Source organism: Mastomys coucha, unplaced genomic scaffold, assembly GCF_008632895.1.
Source record: "Mastomys coucha isolate ucsf_1 unplaced genomic scaffold, UCSF_Mcou_1 pScaffold6, whole genome shotgun sequence".
NCBI lineage: Eukaryota > Metazoa > Chordata > Mammalia > Rodentia > Muridae > Mastomys > Mastomys coucha.
Window position 1 is genome coordinate 39,535,217 of NW_022196912.1, and position 17,861 is coordinate 39,553,077.

The 17,861-nt window shown below is 47.7% G+C and overlaps 1 protein-coding gene across 1 annotated transcript in view; it reads left to right on the plus strand.

The window, feature by feature from the left end:
- Hpcal1 (hippocalcin like 1) overlaps nt 1-17,861 on the plus strand; it is a 104,957-nt gene that overhangs the window by 731 nt on the left and 86,365 nt on the right. The window lies entirely within an intron of this gene.

Sequence of the window (17,861 nt, forward strand, 5' to 3'; positions counted from 1 at the left end):
CCCCCCCCACGGGGGGACAAGTCCACAAGGTCCACGTGGATAATTGTGAGCTTTGATGAGGGATGGGGACCCACTTGGCGGTGATCAGCTCTGGGACAGTGAGGAAGACCAACCCAGCCCTGGCCTCACCGTGACCCGCCCTGAGACCCGGAGCCTGAGACAGGCCACCTTCTTGGGTCGCAGTTTGCGTCTGTATCAAATGAGGGCGGCCCCTCAGGGGTCTGTCTTGACAGTGTGAGAACGTACTACATACACGTAGTTCTTGACCCAGAGTCTTGCACACAGTAGGTGCTCTCCATTGGATTCTCATCTCTTTAAAAAGAAATCTCTTTTGCCTTTATTGTGGATGACGCTCTCATTTCCTCCTGTACGGTGGTTTGTGCCTCCTTCCTTGATCTAACTTCACAGCGAAAGCTTGGAGATTGAGAAAGTTTAGGCAGCTGGATGCGATGCCTCCTCTCGGCACCTTTCTGGCTGCGTGACGCGGCCTTCGGGTGTGCGGGAGCCCGCAGTGCAGGGCGCTAGCCCGGAAGGCTCCTGCGCTGGGGCAGCGTTCCGGAAGGCTGCGACTACAGACTCGCGAGCCCTTTTGTTCAACAAGTGCTTGGAGGATGTCGATGTGGAATTAAGAGTTGCGGTGAGAAAGTGGCGGTCTCTGTAGACTGGCAGTCTGGGGCTCCTGGAGCCTTTCTCCCGGCCTGGTCATTCAGGAAGCCACCCTCTGTTCTAACCACTAACAAGTCCACCCAAGAAGAGGGTGTTCGCTAGGACTCTAAATCTTGTTAGACACCCTCCACCCCCACCCCCAAGCCCCGCCTGCCTTGGCTCCCATGCAGTCAGCTTGATGCGGGAGGATGAGGTCGGGTGGCACCCTCCTTCCAATTCCACACCTTGATTTAAAAAACAAATATATTTAGTATTGAAACCTGGTAAACTGCCCTGCTCTGAGTATGCATACTGATCTCCGGAGTTCAGCCTACCGCACTTCAGTATTTGCACTGCGCCAGCCAGAGGGGCCGCATGAGGCTGTGGGCAGGGAACCTGCCAGATCCCTTGATTACTTCCCTTCCCTACCTTGTTGTTCTCAGGATCCTTCCCAGTTTAAAAACAGCCTTTAAGCAAGGCTCTCAAAATGGAGCACTGGTGGGGAAGCCTGCCACCTGCCTTTGTATGGAATACGTTCCATACAAAGTCCTGCATGCTCCGCAGTGCTCCCTACTTGTGCTCTGGAAGGTCTAGCAGGTGTGTGACATTGGAGCGGAAACCTCCAGTTTGGGTCCTTTGATTTGTCTCCCGAGCCCTGAGGTCTTTGAGATGATGGCCATCCAGGGATGTCATAAGCAGATTTTTAAATCCTGATGTCAGGGACTCTCTTAGAAAGCCACCTGTTCTCAGCCTTATCAAATGATTTATATCCTAAAGAGAAAAGGGATTGGAATCTTATCTCCCCCAAATCAGATTCAATAATCCTTTTAAAAAATCAGTCTGGCTTTTTCCACTCAGAAGACAGACCAAAAAGCTGTCTTGTTTTGTTTTGCTTTCCTAGTTTAAAGCCAGCCCTTTGTCTCAAGCAAACCAGTATTTTGGCCTTCGATCTATTTCTGTTTCACTTTTGAAAGCGCCTGTAATTACCACGCTCTTGAGGTTTTATTGGATAATGTGCCATTGGGAAGGCCCAGGGGCTGTGCCTCTCCCTGTAGCGGGATGTAGTGCCTAGTCTTACCTGCTCCTTTGAGCCCTACGTTGACACTGTTCTCTAGATGGTACAGAGCTGTAAATGTGTCATAATAGGCCAGGAGCCATGACTTTGGGAATGGTTGGCTGGAAGGCTGTTGGCTTGTGGAGAGACTAGAACAGGTGGACAGCCTGGATGAACAGGGGGTTTGCCCAAGCTGGCCAAATACTCATAGCCAATGGTGTGCTGAGAGGGGAGGGAAAGAGGGAAGGAAGGAAGGAAAGAGACAGGGAAGGAGGGAGGGAAGGAGGAAGAGAGGGAAGGGGAGGGAGAAGGAGAGAGACAGAGAGAGAGAGACAGACAGACAGACAAAATTGTTTTAGACTTTGGCTTAGCCCTTCTCTCTGACCACAAGGCTATGCAGAATTAGAAATTTCCATGCAAGGAAAAGGAATAGTTTAGGGCACCTTGCTGGGCCAGCTCCATTTTCTACGGAGGGCTGTGTTCTTCTGCTAGGTGGTCGGCCTTGGAGCTCAGTCCTCAGAATCCCAAGGGTTGCCTTTCACATCCAGTTCCACACTGACCAGACAGCAGAATACTCTCATGTGCCTTCCTCTCAAGCTCCTTATAAGTCATTAGATTGCCTCTTATAAATGGTGGGACTCTGGGTTTACCTACAAGCCAGCAATAATCCCAGACCCTCATGGAGAGCCCCAGCTTTTATTTGGGATTGAAGGGTAAGCTATTTGGCAACCTGGTTCTTTATCCAGGTTGGGATCCGGTTGGTATTAGACCACTTGTGTTCCAGCAAATCCCAAACCGTGCTTGTTTGATGTGTGAGGATGCTGGCCCAGGCTTGTTGGAGGATTATGTATGTTTTTTGAGTGTTTGTCAGAGCCTGATGTTATTGTGCTTGGGAATGGAGAACCTGGGTGGAGTTAGGATGAGCTGACACTTAGAGATTTTAACTATGCTCTGCTTTGAGGCTCCCCACTCTAACCTATAGTCTTTGGGGCTTCTTTAGGGTAGCTGTGTATCCATAAATCCCACATAGTTTGTAGAGCTAGCTCTTTGGGGGTTGGGTTCTTAATCTGCGGAGGATGTAATATATGGAGATATCAGGATGGACTGAGGGACTCCCTTAGTGCCCCCTTGCTCTCTATAGCAGAAGAACAATGTTCACTTCAAATCACTTTTTACCAAAGACTGAAAATTGGTAGGCCAAGATCTCATGGAGCAGGTTGTAATATATAACTTCAGGTAATCAATATAGTCTGACAGGTGGGAATTTCTTAGGTGCTGTTGAACAAAGTGTGAGTCTAAAGAAATTACACACACACACACACACACACACACACACACACACACACACACACACGAGAGCCCTACCCTGACCGTGTAGGTTCAAGTAAAAATAAATTTCCAAGGCAAAGCTTTACACCTCTGCATTTATGAGCCATGACTAACTGAAGCCTCTCTCCTCCCAGGCTCGCCTTCTCCTGCCTCCCTGGGGCAGGGGATAGGCCTTCTTAGAGCTCATTTCCTTCACCTTAACAAACCCAACACACCCTGGCCCTTGCTAACCTCATATGCTTTTCTGGTCCTGTATTAGTTTCTTTGTGGTGTTTTAGGGACAGCCAAGCAGCCAGGAGCCTGGGGGTGGAGGTGCCAGCTCAGCTCTATCCATCCTCAGTCCACAGTGTTCTCCAGGGGCCAGCAATGGGTCTGTGACTGAGAAAGCTCAAGATTGGTAACCACACCATGGTGAAGACCCTATGACCCTAAAGAAAGGAAGAAAAGGGTAGGGCTGTAGCTCTGTGTTAGATCACTTGCCTGGCATGTATGAGGCACTAGGTCTAACCCCTTAGTACTGCCAGTTAAATTTAAAATGGAGGCAGATGGGGGAGGGGGACTCAACTTGCACAGCTTTCATGGATTTTGCTTCCGGATCTTTGGGTCCCCATTGAAATCGTTCATTGCTCTAAGTCTGCTTCAGTCAATGATGAGTCCCTCAGTAGTAGCAATATAGGCAGCACACCTTGGCAGGTTCCCCAAACTGTTGGTGACATCAGCTGTGTCACCTCCTTGGCTGCAGCCCTGGCCCCATGTTCTGGGATGGGATATGGGGTTCATGATACCCATCCCAGCAGGTCCAAAACTCTGTGTGTTGGCCACATCTTCTATCTGTTACATCTAGACAACATCTGGGTCTCATTCTCTGTCTCTTATTGCACCTGGTGAATGTTCAAAGTGAATCTGAAATGCTGGCCTGTTCTCCTCAGTCAGAACCTCCTTCCGTGTAGCTTGGCTTCTGGTTCTGTCACTGCGGCCCTGCCACCAGCAACTCAGTGTGGCAGATGCACATTTAGTCACCTTGCTCCTCCCCACTCTGGTTTGACCTCTCTCAGTAAGTGCTGTTTCCACACCTCCTGTGAGTTTCTCCCAGTCAGGCTCCAGGCAAACTGGACCTTTCTACTGCTGGTGCAAAAGCTAAGGGCTTGAGCTGAGAATGGGGTAGGAAAATCATCAGAAAGCCTTTGGAGCTCAAGGGAGCTACGTAGGGGAGCCCCTGTCCAAGCTAGGAGCAAGGGGGCTTCTGGGGAAAATGCCGTCTAGGTGGATACTTGGGAGAGGGATGTAGAGTGAGGGATGTAGAGTGGAGGGCTGGGTGGTTCCCACCTCTCCCTATCTTCTCTAGAATTTTTTTTTTTTTTTTTTTTTTTTTTTTGAGACAGGGTTTCTCCATGTAGCCCTGACTGTCCTGGAACTCATTCTGTAGAGCTGGCCTCGAACTCAAAAATCCACCTGCCTCTTGCCTCCCAAGTGCTGGGATTCAAGGCATGAGCCACCACTGCCTGGCGCCTCCAGAATTTTGTAACTACAAGATTCCTACCCCTGAAAATGATATACTGTAACTCAGATAAAGTCATGCCCTCTTTAAGTATATAGTTCAATGGTTTTTGTTTTTGTTTTGTCAGTTCACAGTTATATAACCATGGCCATCTTCTGGTGAAGGCTCCTTGAATCTTTCTGAATGATGCTTCATCGTCATACACAGTAACCCCGGTCCCAAGCTCAGTCCCACACAGCTGCTTGTGGTCAGGTTCTGTGACTTACATTTTCTCTCTCCTTCCCCTTCCTACGTTTGAGTCAAGGGCTGTCTTCCTTGGATTCATCCCAGAGTCTACCAGGTAGAATTAGCTTTTCACCTCCGTGCTGATGGAGAGACCTGCACACTTGTCTATGGTTACTTCTGCATGTTGAGCTCTCTTACTGGTTTCCCCGGCCATAGTGCTGGTACCCAAGGTTTACTCAGAGGATGTTAGCTGGGCTGACTAGACTTGCTTTTATCACAGTGTTTCTATCTAAATATCCAGTACCTAGCAGAGCATTGGAATTGTGTGTGCTTCGGGTGATGTGGGGGTCTTGCTACTTGCACCTTTTTACTTCATGAAGAACGTGGGAAGCAAATGGTATCTAACTTGTCTTTTAGATGTAAAAGCTGAGAAGACCCAGAGCAAAATAAATAGCCTAAGATTATCTGCACTGGAAACTGACAAGCCAAGAACTGAACCAAGCCTTTCAGCCTGCTTTGATTGTCACTGGGTGCTTGGTCTTGCTTGGCCCAGGGAAAATTCTCAGTTTGCCCCGTACAGTCCTGTCATCATTTCCTAAACCAAGGTAGCACCTTTCAGGACGAGAGTGGCAGACAGTGTGTCTTCGTTCACCTTCATGTCTGGTTCAGCTGGCAGAAGTGGCTGGATTAGCCACATGTAGAAAGTTCTCTTGGGAAGTAAGTGGCGAGGGTGGGCATCCATGGGGAGAGGGGGTGGTTGAATGTCAAGGTGTGCTTTGATGCTGTGTGCATTTCAGGAGTAGTGGGTACTAAGGTGGCTAGCGGAGGAAGATGCCCTGTTTGACAGGTGCACCAGCAGAGGCACAAAGTGGCCCATGTACCCCGTGCAGACTGTGCTCTGACTCGGGTCTCCAGAACACACCCTCAAGTTGCAGGTTACTTCTCTCCCAGTGGTACAGGCACTTCTCATGGTAGACTGTAGGGGTGTCTTGTTTCCTTCCATTTGCAAAAGAGCTTGGGAGAAGATGAGGGACTTGGGGACTAGTCATAGTCCACGATCTCAGATGTATTATCTGAGAGGGTTCTAGGCCCACCTGGACCTTGAGAGGGAAGGTGACAAGTCCATGCTTACAGTCACTGGTTAAACCTCCTTGAATGGTAGCACCTCTGGGCCATTAGGTAATCCTTTTCAGATCAGGCTGAAGGGACTGACAGATCCGTGCGTGAAGGCTGCTGCAATGGAGGGACCTGGAAGGGTCTGGGCTTGGACTTCAGAAGACTACCATTTTAGATCTACCTTGTCTTGTGACTTCTGGGAGACCCTTCTCAGGTTTCCTAATTACCCAGAAGGGGCCCTAATATTGGGGGCTGCCCAGCTTACTCTGCGTGGTGCTTCTCAGATTCCATGAGGCTGGGCTTCCTGTCCCTTGCCCCAGGGAGTGCTTGGACAATGTGTGCTGCATTCGGATGCTGGTGTCTTCTCAGGCTGAGGAGGACTGCAAGGAATGTTCCCAGTCAGCCCCAGAGCAGTGTGCTCACGAGTTGTACCACCGGCAAGGGAACACTCAGCTCTCCGCTTCCTCTCTGCGTTTAAAGGATGCTTCCCGGAAGCAGAGCCGAAGGCACTCCTCACCCCGCCCTGTCACTTCTACACTTGCCGTTTGTCTCCCTCTAATTTTTTTTTTTTTGAGGTGTGTGGGGGGGACTAAGAACCTTTTAAAAGCCAATCATTTCCAGGATCACATAGGGCTTTTTGTTGTTGTTGTTTCTATTTACCATGGGGGACTGTTAATAGATGCTCCTGGCCATCCGAATGCTGTCCAACCTGGCGTCCAAGCAGAGCTTTCCCACACAAACCCCTGCCCAAATGTAGCTGGGTAGAGATGCACTTTGTTAAAAACCCTTACACAGTGTCCATGTGGGTCCCATATTTGGTGGCACAGCCTAGACAGTGGCACAGCCACGGCTTCCAAGCGCAGTATGTGGCCTGTGGCTGCTGCCTTGGTTTCAGTGAGTTTTTGGGACTCTGGCCTGTCTGGAGGATGTCACTGCCTTTATCCTAAGGCATGGATGGATGAAGGATTACCATGCTTACCCTATCTATACCTAATGCCATTCTGTTGCTGAATCTAAAATAGTGGGCCCGATGGTCCTCTGGCCTCACTGTTGGCTGAGAACTTGTGGTTTGGGAATATTAGTGAGACTGGGCCAAGGGGAGTAAAGCACAGATGAGGAATTCCAGGGCCTCTCAGCCAGGGAACCTCCCTCACCCCCTGGCAATATAAGGAGTTCCCTGTAGCCTGTAGCTCCCTCCCATAGCTTGTCTTGGGGAAGTTCCTGGCACCCTAGGAAAATCATGTCACCAGGGTCACCATCAACGTCAGTCATCAACGTAGCCATCAGTTATCACTGGTTGCCATCGCCATAATCACCATTATGATTACCATCACCAACGTCATCATCATTATCCCAGTCACCACAATCTCTGCCATCATCACCACCATCATTATCATCGTCGTCGTCACCACCATCACCTAGTCTCAGCATTGGTTCGGCCTTCAGGTCATTATATCACACGGCACATTCATGCCATTTGCTGTAGCTTTCCGTGATTAGGGGTAGTAGTTATGAGGGGACCTTGGGCAGGATGGTTGTGAGCATAGATAGCTCGATGGAGTGTGATTCTGAAAATGGCTACAGGAGAGTTACTGATCTGGAAGCTTCTGGAAAAAAAAAATAAATCTTACCATTCTTTCAGGACAGTGTTATCTGGTCTGTGGTGTTCTCTAAGCCCCTCTAGAGAACCCAACTAAACTGCTTGGGTGTTGTTTCCCAACTGCCCTAGGGCAGTGGGTCTCTGACGCTGGAACCCAGTAGATTTCTCCTGCTTGATGCTCCCTTACCGGCCTAGAGCCAGGAGTACAATGGCTGCCCAGATGTGTGCTGGAACAATCCCCACTTGCTCATCTATAGGATGACGGTTGCATTGAATTATTTAAGACCTCCACAGCTTGCCTGAGGGCTTGCTCTGCAGGCTTGTGTGGCCAGGCCAGCGTACTGGTAGCATCTTCTTTGTGTGTCACTGATTGGTGTGCGCTTGTTCTGGGCATTTGTTAAGAGAGTCACATGGTGGTTTGGGAGTCCTCAAGGCCTTATGGGCGGTCGGAATGACCCCCTATCCTGCTAATGTCTGCCTTCCACTTGGCACAGGGAAGGCTCCCTCTCTAGCGTTCAGCTTCCTCACTTGTCAGATGGGGGCTTAGGGCTGGATGACTTCCAAATCCTCTCAGTATCACAGTTGAGGAAAGAAAAGTAAACTTGTGTGGTAAGACATATCCAAGGAAGAGCACACTGAGAAAATGTACGTAGTCAGATTGGCTGTGGGGGAAAAAAAGAAAAAAGAAATTAAGGAAGACCCTCTCTTAGAAAATAGCCGGGCGGTGGTGGCGCATGCCTTTAATCCCAGCACTTGGGAGGCAGAAGCAAGTGGATTTCTGAGTTTGAGGCCAGCCTGGTGTACAGAGTGAGTTCCAGGACAGCCAAGGCTACACAGAGAAACCCTGTCTTGAAAAAGAAAAAGAAAAAGAAAGAAAGAAAGAAAGAAAGAAAGAAAGAAAGAAAGAAAGAAAGAAAGAAAGAAAATACAGACACTTTGGCAACTGCTGTATTGAGAGGTGGCATTGCAGAATGTGGTACTAGGAGGGGACCCACGCCTGGAGTGCAGACAAGACAGAAGCAGAGGGGGCAGTGCGGAGCTGGGCCCTGGGGCTTTCCTCTGCCCTAGGTTACCATTCAGTCTTTGCTTTGTTGTATGAGATAAGGAAGGAGGTAGGAGAGACCCTTGCCCACAGTGGGAATCTGGCAGAGGTTGATAGGTAAGCTAGCCCTTGGGCTCTGGACTCGGTGCCTTATTTAGAAGCTGTGTATTGTTCTCACAGAGTGCTCTGGCAAGGAATGCCATGGGTGAGGGCACAGTCCTCATGATAATGAAGGGTTTCTGTTCTTGGGAGGGTCTATGCTGGTGATCTAAGACACTGGGAGATGGTGCTTCTCGTTTTGATTAATTGTCAATTAGGGAGATGTCAGCTTTATGAAGTATTGCACAGGACAAGCAATCATATTACTTTTTAGACCAGAGTATATTTAGTGATGTAAAATACTGACCAGATTCTACTTCAGATTGGTCTTGTGAGAGGATTCCTATGAATTCTTTTAAAATTAGCACATAGTTGGATAGTAGGAGTTAGTTCCTGGGGTTGGACACTGGGAGTTTAAGCATTTCCTAAGTATGGGGTTGGGAACAAAAATATACAATTATACAGCCAGCTTCATTTTACTTACGTTTGAGAGGGAAAGCCAATAGAGGACTAGGGGAAGGAATAGGCTCAACTGCACAGGCCTTGAGCTTGGCTGGGAACTGATTTCTTTTCCCTGCAACTTTGTATCTCTGTGAGTTCTAAACTTTCCAGTAGGCATGCATGATTTTTGTAATTTGAAAGAAAAACAGGCTAGAGAGATGGCTCAGCAGTTAAGAGCACCATTCTGAGTTCCGTTCTCAGTACCCTCATAGTGGCTCACAACCATCTTTGACTTCAGTTCCAGGGGATCCCGTGCTCTCTTCTGACCTCCATGGGCACAGACATGCATGAAGGCAAACACAGGGGGAGAAAGGAAGGAAGGTTGGTTGGCTTTTAGAGGACACCTGATGAGAGTAGTCCTTGCTTGCCTCATCCCTAGCATGCTCCCTGTAATCTGTTTACCCAGCTTCCCTCCTATCCCCAGACTGTCTGGAACCCACAACTTCCATACTTGTGACTGTGTGAATTAATGGAAATGTATCATAAACACACCATTAGAATTTGTTAACTCAATCTAAACTCGATATTGAGTAAAATGCATTAGGCTGGATATAAGGAAAAAATGTCCAGAGTCCTCCAAGAAATCCGCCTTGTCACTGTGGCCTAGGGCAGTTTGTTCCCGACCCACAGTACATTTCTGCTTTGTTTGTTTGAATTTGGACATCCACTTGTCTCTTGATCTGAAGAAAGCTTCCTGGCTCCCTCTGCTTTCACTTGGAGTATTATTTAAAAAAAACCAAACAAAACAAAATTATTTAGTGTGTGCTTGTGTACGCCCATGTGCGCCTGTGCATTTGGGGATCTGAGGACAAGTTGCCAGAGTCAGTTCCGTCTACCATGTGAGTTCAAGGCATCAAACTCAGGTTGTTTGGCTAGGCAGCAGGTACCTGTAACTGCTGAGCCATTTTGGCAGCCCTCACTTGGGACCTTTTGAAGCCCAGGGGCCAGTATTCTCATTGTCCTTCCTTCAAGTACCATCTCCTGTCTGTTTGTCCATCTGACTGGCTGGTCAATGTGTCCAGTTTCCCTTTTGAGAGTACCTTTTGTGTTCCTGTCCAGCCATTCCCTCATGACCTGGAGGTAGGACATGAGTGGCCTTCCTCCTTGGGAACCAGAGGGTTCCTGATGAGAATCTTTCATCTTCTCCTTTGAGTCAGATGCTGTGGGCTGATGCTGGCTGGACTGTATTTATCTGCTGGCTGGGAATGGGGCCATCTCGACCCTCGGTAGGGTCAGAGCAGACTTTTGCTGGCGTCCCTCCAGAGGATGTTATTCACTGTAGTTTTTTCTGCCAGAGTCCAGGCTACTGAGTCAGCAATGGAAAGTTAAAAAGATGAGGCAGCCATCAGAGAAATGGGCTAATATCAAAGATGAATTTTAGGGTGAATGAGGAGGGAGACTCTGCCAGCTGGGCTACCTCCAGGCACATAGTATTGCTGTGCCCTGTGGGAAGCCCATAGTTGCCTTTTCTACCAGTGGCTGCTTATTGTTCCTGGGGTTAGATGTGTGTTGAAGCACAGCTTTATGGCTTATTTTCTGTATTTATGATATGGAGAAAGAAACTTGTAATTGTTAGCAGAGTGCCATTGAGTCTGGTATGTAACTTTAAGGCTTTCACTGTAAGGACACCAAATGAAAAAGAAAAAGAACAGGGCTGTAGTGGTCAGACATTATTCTTCCTGATGTTGGGTTCTCTGGCAGTTCCAGGATCCAGCACCAAGGCAGGAAGCCTGCTTGCCTGTCACTGAAGACAGGTATGTTGCTATGGAGACCAGGTATGCCACTGTGGTTTCCTGGGTACCCCAGTCATCCTAGAGATGGAATAAGCCCCACCTTATGTGGTGTTTCTGAAGGAATGTATGTGAGTTAACTTTCTCTAAGCAGAGGTCAGCTGTTTTATTTTACTCACAGCATGATTTCTCACATCATTTGCCTTTAACCCTCTTCTGTTTAATTATTAATCTCTCCCCTTCCCTGCCAGAAACACTTAAATGTGTTGAGACCATATATTGAAAACAACAACGAACCTTTTAAACCTTTTACCAAAGCTAGGAAGCTTGTTTAGCAAGAATTCCCTGTAGAACTCAGCTAGTGAGTTCAACCATTATGGGCTGTGTGCCCAGCCTTGACCCAGGGTCCAGGACATTGTTAAAGTTGGACTGCTGAGTTTGTGTTATGGCCACAGTCGCTATGGTCTCAATGTTCTAACATTAAATACCTGAGAGAAATAACTTAAAGGCCCAGGACTGATGGCACATACCTTTAAACCCAGCATGTGGGAGGCAGAAACCAGTGGATCTCTGTGAGTTGAAGGCCCTAGTGGGTTTTAGGATGGCCTACAGGCTACAGCCTGTCTCCAAACAAACAAAACACACACACACATACAGACACACACACACACACAACATTGGAAGATCAAGAGGAGCCAGCAGATGGTTTAGCTCGTAAGGACAGTTGCTGCCAAGCCCAGCAGCCTGAGTTCCATCCCTAGGCTCTGCATGGTGGAAGGAGAAAGCTCATTCCCAAAAGCTTCCTTCTGACCTCCCACAGGCAATAAAAATAAATGGATAAATGTAATATCCAAAAATTAAAGGTAGAGAAGTTTTTTTGGGTCCTCACGGTGTAACACAGGAAGTGTTGTGGTTGATGGGAAACAACTCTGGAGGAAGATGTCAGGGTCCCATTGTTCCATTCTGGGCAGTCCCTTGGGCACCTGATTTCCTTCCACTGGGTCCCACCTTTTGAGGGTTTCACCAAAGCCTTCAGTCCTGATTGAGTTTTCTCAACCCCTGGACACAAACCTGGACAAGGCTGGGAAGAGGGGATCTTAAGTGAGGAAAAGCTTCCATCAGGTTAGCCTCTTGGCATGTCTGTGGCTACATTTTCTTGATTAATGATTGACACAGGAGGGCCAGTGCCATAGTGGGCAGTGCCACCTCTGGGCAGGTGGTCCTGGATTGTATAAGAAAGCAAAGCAAGCAAACTGTGGAGAGCAACCCAGTAAGCAGTGCTCCTGCATGGCCTCTGTTTCAGCCCATGCCTCTAGGTTCCTGCCCTGACTTCCTTCAGAGATGGAATGTGATCTTAGAGTTTGAAGATGAGATTAAACCCTTTCCTCCCCGAGTTGCTTTATGTCCTGGTGTTTTATTACAGCAACAGAAACCCTAATTATGATAGAAATTGGTACCAAGATATTGGGGTATTGCTATGATCAAACTGACCCTGTGTTTGAGGAAGGACTGTGGAGATGTTTATAAGTTTGGATTAGAAATTCCATTGAATCCTCAGATCTTAATGGCCTGTTCTCTGGGGGCTTGGAAGATAAAAATACGGAGAGTAGTGTAGATATAGGAGGTCTGGCTTGGGCACTTGCAGAGGGAAATAAGTATTATTAGGGCTGTATTTAGTCATATTTTGAACTAAGAATTTGTGATGCTGGTCATCTGGGGCTGAAGGATTGGCTGTGATTAACAAGAGACCAGGACCACTAAAGTGAAACCTTTGCTTTCCTGGGACAATCAGTACTGGCCATCTGGGGCTGAAGAATCCACTGTAGTTGAACACTGAGGAGAAATCTTGTGAGAAATATCTCCTCAGAGTCAGTGTGTAGAAGCTGTAGTTAAGATGGGCCAGTGCTGTACCTTGTGCTTGTAGCAAAACTTGGTAATGTTTAAGAGTCTCCTACTGGTTTTGAAGACACGAAGGAGTCATGATGAGCAGCTGAGGCTTGGCACTGTGAGAGGCCATGAAAGACCATTGGTATAGGTGCAACCTTAGTTGCAGTCGAAGCTCCAGGATTGAGGAGATCATGGAGAGCAATTGTTGCTTGGCACCATGTGGCAGGGTCGGAGTCCCTGGAGAGAACCTGTTGGTGAAGGTGCAGCCCAGTTGCAGTGGAAACTCGAGAGTTTTGAAGATGTTAGTACCACGGAATGATTAGCAAGGACAGCAGTAGCTGTAGAGTGGAGCCAGCCTGAGCCTGTGACATGAGATGTGTGTCCTGTGGGCGGCAAAGCCAAAGAGGTGGAACTGTCCAAGGCTACAAGATCATGACGGAATCTCAGATGTCCGACAGGGAACAAACACTTTTGGACTTGGGTCTCACTTTGATGTGAATGTACCGGTCCCCTGGTTCTTCCTGCTTGGGCTAAGAAATCATTTAACTTGTTTTCATTTTTACAGGTGCTCTCAGTCAAGAGACTTTGGGTATTTTAGAGAGACTTTGAACTTGGAAAGAGACTTTGGGTGTTTTGAAGAAACTGAACTTTTTGTATTGAAATTTTAAAGACTCGTGGGACTTTTTAAAGTTATATATATTTTTATTGCTATATTAACATGATCTTGGGGACAAATGGGAAAGGAAAAGGTTGTAGTTACAGTGAAGCATTTGTATCAAGTTGACAAGGGGTCAGTTGTCCTGGGTTGGTTTTCTCAACTCGATACAAACCTAGACATAGCTGAGAAGAGGGACTTTTAATTGAGAAAATGCCTCTCTAAGAGTGGCCTGATGACCAGGATGTAGCACTCGGGAGGCAGAGACAGGCAGATCTCTGTGAGCTGGAGGCTAGCCTGATCTACAAGTAAGTACCAGCAGAGGCTTTGCCAGAGCCTGACAAATACAGAGGTGGATGCTTGCAGCCAACCATTGGACTGAGCGTGGGATCCCCAGTGGAGGAGTTAGAGAAAGGACTGAAAGAGCTGAAGGGGTTTGCAACCTCATAGGAAGAACAATAATATCAACCAACCAGACACCCCTGACCCAGAGCTTCCAGAGACTAAACCACCAACCAAAGAGTACACATGGAGGGACCCATGGCTCCAGCCGCATATGTAGCAGAGAATGGCCTTGTTGGGCATCAGTGGGAGGAGAGGCCCTTGGTCCTGTGAAGGCTTGATGCCCAGTGTAGGGAAAAACCAGGGTGGGGAGTCGGTGGGGGCACACCCTCATAGAAGCAGGGGGAAGTAGGATGGGATATGGGATTTCTGGGGTGGGGGGAACTTAGAAAGGGGGTAACATTTGAAATGTAAATAAAGAAAATACTCAATTTAAAAAAAAAAAGAAGAAGAAGAAGATGGACCTTTAGGCAAGTCTGTGGATAGGGCATTTTCTTAATTAGTGATTGATGTGAGAAGGCCCGGGCTACTATGGGCAGTGCTTCTCCTAGACAAGTATTCCTGAATTGTATAATAAACCAGACCAAGCAAACCCTGAAGACTAAGCCAGTAAGCAGCATTTCTCTGTGGCCTCTGCTTGCTTGAGTTCCTGCCTTGACTGTAACCTATGAGCTTCCCAAGTTGCTTTGATTCTGGTGTTTAGCCACAGCAATAGAAATCAAACTGAGACAATAGAAAACTAACTAAGCATATGGGCCTTTGGGGGATACTTAGTCCAAACCATCATAGCTGCGGGCTTTATGATGATGGTAGACGCTTGGCTCCCTGCTGACCTGAGGGTGGAAACTCTCTCCCTGTCCCTATGGGGAGAATGAGTGCCTGCCCTGCCAGGGTGACCCAGCAGCTATGTGGTGGGGTGGCTGTGATTCCTAGGCATCCCTGTAGATTGTCTGCTTGCTTAGGAGTGTTTTTGTATACCTGGCAATTCATGCCCACCCTGGGTCCTCCCTTCTCAATTTCTCCATAATCTTTTTTATTATAGTTTTCTTTCTTTTCTGCGCATACGTGCATATGTGTGTGAATGTAGTGTGTGCAGAGGTTGGAGGACCTGCGAGGGTTCGGTTTGTTAGGTTTTACTCATGGAACAGCCTTGTTGCCCTCCCCACCCACACCCCTCCAACCCAGATTTCTGAAAGCAAACCCGGGCGATCAGCTGGAGACCGACTGCTCTTGCAGTGTCTAGGTCTCCTCACATACGGGTATGTCCCTCCCTCCTTTCTTTCATCCAGCTGGGGCTCTGGCATCCTCCAGTCCTTGGGGGTCAACAGTCCTTAGTCTGTGTGCTGGAATCTTGAGATGAGCACCTTTCTCTGCTCACCCCGTGCCCTCAGTCTTGTTCATGGGATTTGGGAGCCATAGGGCTCCTATGGCTTCTTGCAGATGGCTGCCTGGCTCATGCCTGGTCCTGGGTGGTGATCTTGAGGGTCTATGTCCATGACAAGCATGGAGAGCAAGAAATGACTTTACTTGTCCCCCTTCCCCCTTGTCTTCTGTTAAGATAAGGATCACATATGGTACCTGCCAGGTGTCTCTGGAGGTTAAAGAGGGAGGACTGAAAGTCTGTATAACCAAGGAAAGAAAGAAACAAAGGAACAAAAATAGAAACAAAGAAACTAGTTAAATAAGGTGTAATTCATATACCACAAAAGCCATTGTTTACATTTTGTTTTCTTTTTTTTTTGTAATTCCCTGGGACTGGAGAGATGACTCAGCTGTTCAGAGCACTTGCTGCTCTTACAGAGGACCTGAGTTTGATTCCCAGCACCTACATGGTGTCTCACGACCATCAGTGACTTCCAGGACTCGTGTGATACACATTCAGACACATAAAATCCATAGTTTAAAAAAAAAAAAAGCATGATTCCATCATTCTTAGTATTCACACAAAGTTGAACACAAATGGATACAATCATATTTCACAACACATCCATCACCCCAAGAAAGACACCTCATAGGCGTTACCAGTCACTTCCCCGCCTCTCTAACCCTAGGCTTGCAAACCCATTACATATGTTTTGTTTCTATGGATCTGCCAACTTTGGACATTGCAGGTAAACAGAACCATCAAACACATGGCCTTTATTTGTGTCTGGCTTCCTTTATTGAATAAACTTGGGTGCTTCTTGTGTGCATGCAGTATCACATACAGTTGCACACTGTGCCTTTTCATGACACTGTAACCACCCACCTCAGGGGTATCCCCACCCCCTTTCTCCCCTAGTTCCCTTATCTGGTGATGAACATTTGGGTAGTTTTCACTTTGGGTCACTATGAATAACATTGCTGGGAACATTTGCGTATAAGTCTCTGTATGGACATAGGTTTCATTTCTCCCAGGCGTGTACTGAAATTCTGTTTCATAGCGTGTGGTCCAGGAAGGCAGGCGGAAGGTGATCTTTGAGGATGTTGGCTGCCTAGAAGTCTCAGTATGTGGGGTTGCAAGTGCAGAAAGACCTTCTACACAAGGTTAGGAAACAAAGCCTGACCTCGGTGCTCCCCCCTCCCCCTCCAGCCAGGGAAGCCCAGACAGTTTAGCCTGGAGACGTGACGTTCAAGGTCAGTTAAATGGGCTCCCCTGTCCAAAGACAGCAGCACTCAAATCCCAAAGCATTCTTATCTTGCCTGGATAGCTGATATAGTTTCTGGAACTAGGGCAGCCTTTTTGTGACCATGAGGCTGAAGTTCCTGGACCCTGGCCAGCAAAACAGATAACCAAACTAGATCTTTGACGGCCTCTTAAACTCTGAGCCTTGGTGCAAGTGTAACACAGAGAAAACCCTCTTTTGTCTAAGCCACTGTTTGTAACCAAATGTGTTCTTCATGGATCAAATGCCCAACACAGGATGAATCATTTCAGAGTCCCCCAGATAGATCACTGCCTGCTTGAGAGACTTTCTGGTCCCTTCTCCCTGCTGCTTGTTCTTCACTCAGCAGGCTAGACTCCCTGTTGGTCACCAGGATGAGGAGTTCCCCTGATAGACATAAAGGATGTTGATAATTACCATTTTGCTGTTCTGAGCCTTCCTCCTTACTGCTCCTTCTGCTAGGAACACCATCCCCCTCCACCCGTCTGTGTTTGCCAAAGGGCCACTCATCCTTCAAGTGTTGTGCTGAGAAATGGCTCAGAGGGTGAGAGTACTTGCTAAAGCACAAGGACCTGAGTTTCAATTCCCAGAACCCACATAAAAAGTCAGGCATAGTTGGGTGGTGGTGCACGCCTTTAATCCTAGCACTTGGGAGGCAGAGGCAGGTGGATTTCAGAGTTCGAGGCCAGCCTGGTCTACAGAGTGAGTTCTAGGACAGCCAGAGATACACAAAGAAACCCTGTCTTGAAAAACCAAAAACCCAAAACAAAAACAAACACTAACAAAAAAGCCAGGCATGGTTTGTAACTCCCAGTGCTTGCAGGTAGGGCAGAGACAGGAAGATCTCAGGAGCTAGCTAACTGCTGGGTTCAGTGAGAGACCCCGAGTCAAGAGAATGAGGCAGCAGCCTCCTTGTAAAGAATGATCTAAAGGATGGGCTTCAAGGGCCAGTGGGATGGCTCTGTGGGTAAAGAGGCCTGCCACCAAGGCTGATGGTCTGAGTTCAAACCACAGGACTCACATGGTGAGAGGAGAGAACTGACTCTTGCAAGTCGTCCTTGCCGCACCACACATGTGCCATGGCCTGCATACCAGCACATACATGTAATAAATAAAATACTTTAAAAAAAAAAAAAAAGAAGGTAGGCTTCAAACCAATGGCCCTGTCATCTCAGGGAAAGGAAAGAATATTGAGCAAAATGAAGTTGAGGAAAGTCAGGGGAGAAATCCCGTTGTGCATCATGGCCTTTTGGAAGGACCAGCTACATCTGCTAGTTTTGGGGTCTGTGCTGGGAACTCACTGGCCACAGGTGAAACCTAAAGACGTTGTTAGGTAAAAGCCAATTAAAATTAATTAAATGCAAATACTGATTCATTGTGATGTTAATTTTAAGCCCTGGATCAATCCGAGGCTGTAGAAATGCCAAAGTTGTTAAGGCTGTGGTTGTCATGGTGACAGCGCTGCACCGGAGAGGGGCCCTGGGCAAAGTCCT